The 3,213-nt window shown below is 39.9% G+C and overlaps 1 long non-coding RNA gene across 1 annotated transcript; it reads left to right on the top strand.

Annotated features, from left to right (window-relative positions):
• Positions 1-240: 240 nt before the first annotated feature.
• Positions 241-961, top strand: LOC147623735 (uncharacterized). The gene is made up of 2 exons (XR_015269281.1): positions 241-377; positions 797-961. It is a non-coding gene; the product is annotated as an uncharacterized LOC147623735 (long non-coding RNA).
• The last annotated feature ends 2,252 nt before the right edge of the window (positions 962-3,213 follow it).

The following is a 3,213-nucleotide window of genomic DNA, read 5'->3' as shown; positions in this document are numbered from 1 at the left end:
AGAAATTGTTGGGGAAAAGGCACTATGCCTGATCCGATTACACTAACTTACATGCCCATCACTAATTAGCTAACTTATTCATTGTGATAAGATTAATAAGGAAGCCCACAAGGCCACTCACACTTTGGCATTATTAGAGTAGGAGCTTCCACCAAAGAGCACAAGCATTCTCTCTCTCGCTCTCTCTCTCTCTCTCTCACTCTCTCACACACACTCGTATCCACACACACTGCACACGCATGGCTCTCAACTGGTATTGGAGCAATGTTCAGCGTGAGGACCTCATCTCTATTGAGCTCTCACTTCGTGGTGTTCGAGTGTTGGTGCATCGACAAGTATGCGGCCATTTTGGAGCTCACCATTGGAGCTTCGTGCAGGTGAGATCTCTCAAATCTGGAGTGTATTGGAGTAGAGAAGCAATAGGGGAAGTGGATTTCAGTTGGTAGTGAGCACAGGAGCAAGCATTGAGATCACAGAAGCATTTGGGGTAGTGTGTGTGCAACACATTCACAGGAGAAATTTCCAGCCTATTTTTGCAAATCTGTTTTCTCTTAATTTATAGCTTTGTTTTGGCCAATTCTCACCAATACTAAGCAATTTTTTGTGCTCTACAACTTTCCAGTTGGATGTTTTTCCAGATTGCTCACCAATTTTGCGTCATTGTGGGGACAGACTGCCTGTTTTTTGTTCACTACAGTAGACTTTTTGTTGTAGATTTTTACCTACCTTTCAAATTAGAATTTGAGTATGGCTACCACTATACCTAACCAATTTTTTGTGCTCTTCAACTTTGCAGAAGAAAGTTTTTGCAAATTCTTGACGGTTTGAAAGATATTCAGATCTGTGTGTAGAGTGATTTTGCATCTGTTTTTACATCTACAACCTTGTTTTTTCATCATTTGGCATTTTTCGGACATTGGCTCTCTCTCAAATTGATCAAGCCATCTCCCGGGGCGAATGACTCTCTTGGCTTTGTGTCCGATGTGTCCTCTAATGGGGGCACATACACTTCGCCATCTTCACGTTCGATTGGTGTTTCTTTTTTGACATCGTTGTGACATCATCGAGCATACTTCCGACAATTCGACCGTTTTGACATCGACACAGGTTATAGGTTACAGGTGCAGGTTACAGGTATAGGTGGATTGCTATTGGTGATAGTGCCATGGTTTCTTTGCTCTATGCTACATTACGCACATGTACATGAGATTATGGTGTGACGACTCTCTAAGCATCCATTTACGATAGTTTTGTCAGTTTATGCATTTTATGCAGTTAGAGTCTTAGCTTTGCCAGCTTGGCTTAGATTGATGCGTATTGGCATTTTTGCATTGAGATTAACAGGTTTTATGCTTTTGTGTGCGATCGGCACTGATCTTGTTAACCTGAACATATTTTGGTGTGCTTGCTTTCATATGGTGTTCCTGGTAGTACACATTACCTGTTGAGCAGCACATATACTCCGTTTCATATACGTGAGTTGTAGATACTGCCTACGTATGTCATTGTGGTGCCATTTTGGCATTTTATGGCAGTTGCCTTGTGATTGAGTCTGCTAAACCTTTGTGAGGGTCCTGTGTGAGGTTTTATTAGGCTGGGAGATTCTTGGATATTGAGATCTCTTTAGTGATACAGGTAGCTGGAGATCCCCACTACTCATGACCTTACCATAGGCTATGTATAGACGGGGTTAATTGCTTTCAGCCATGTTAGCTTGATTTTGACATTTTGTTCAAATCATATTCATTTGTCTATATTGCGACACACTTTGAGAGTGTTGTTTATGCATTGACTCAGTTATTTTTGAGATTTATGCCAAAATATAGGGGAAACTCTATCGAATTTTTCTCAGAATTCATGCCTTAGATTCTTATGATAGTCTCACTTGAGCTTTATGAGCTTGTTTATGTGCTTTGCATCTTGGATTTTGGTTACATATTGCCAAAATACAAAGGAGACTCTATCAAAATTTCTATAGAAATTTCTCTGTCATTTTTTGACATTATGGCATTGAGTTCACATAATGAGAATGTTATCTTCAACATTGAGAAGATGGATGGCACAAATTATGCTTTGTGGAAAGATGAAGTCTATCAAGTGCTAGTTCAAAAAAAGTAGAGTGCACCCATAAGGTTGAAAGGTGTGAAACCTCTTGACACATATGATGATGATTGATTAGAGTAAGATGAGCTTACAAAGTCTACTACATTGCTCAGTCTTCACAAGTTTGTGAGATTCAATGTTCCTAACTCTTCTACGCTTGATGCTTATGGAGTATGGTAGGCTTAAGAGAATCTATATGACCAAAAGAATGCAGCTAGTCAAATTTGTTGGTTAAAAAAGCTCATGGACCTTAGGATGAAAGAAGGGACAACCATTTCTGATCATCTTAGTGACTTCAAGAAGATTCTTAACCATTTGTCTTATCAAGAAGTTGAGTTCAATGAGTCAGTGAAAGTAATGCTCTTGCTTATCACATTGCCTGACAACTAGGATACATTCAAGATTGCCATAAGTAATAGTGCACCCATAGGTGGTTTGAGATGTGCTGACATTGAAAGCAGTCTCCTAGCAAAAGAGGTGAATAGGAAGAATGTGGACTCTCAAAAGAGTCAAACTGCATTGAATGTGAAAGGAAGGCCTCGTTCGAGGGGGAATCCTCATGATGCATCTCATGACAAGTCAAATGACAGTAATAGGTCACATAGTAAATCACAGACTAGAAAGAATGTAGAGTGCTATCATTGCCATAAAAAGGGGCATGTGAAGAAGAATTGCTATATTTGGAAGCGAAAACAAAAGTCTAAAGATGATAAGGGAAAGAGAGATGATGCAAGTTCTAGTGCCACAGTTGTTGAGCATGAGGAGGAGACTGCAGTCACTATGGTCACTAGTGATGTGATAAAGAGGTTCTCTTTATGACCTCATTGACTTGTGCATTTCTTATGGCCTCTGATGCTACTCATGTTGCCAAGACTAGATAGTCAACTTTGGTGCATCCTTTCATGTCACTCCCCACAGGGGATGGTTTTCCACTTACAATGAAGGTAGGAAAGGATATGTGCACCTTGGCAATGACTATGCATGTGAGATTTTTGGCATTGGAGACATAAAACTTGCTATGCCGAATGGTTTGTCATTCACTTTGACAGATGTACATCATGTTCCTAAGCTCACTAAAAGCTTGATTTTGATGATGAGACAACTTGATGA

Source organism: Cibotium barometz, chromosome 26, assembly GCF_041138505.1.
Source record: "Cibotium barometz isolate CiBa-2024 chromosome 26, ASM4113850v1, whole genome shotgun sequence".
NCBI classification, from domain to species: domain Eukaryota; kingdom Viridiplantae; phylum Streptophyta; class Polypodiopsida; order Cyatheales; family Cibotiaceae; genus Cibotium; species Cibotium barometz.
The sequence above is the reverse complement of the archived record's forward strand: the minus strand, read 5'-3'. Positions and strand labels throughout refer to the sequence as shown.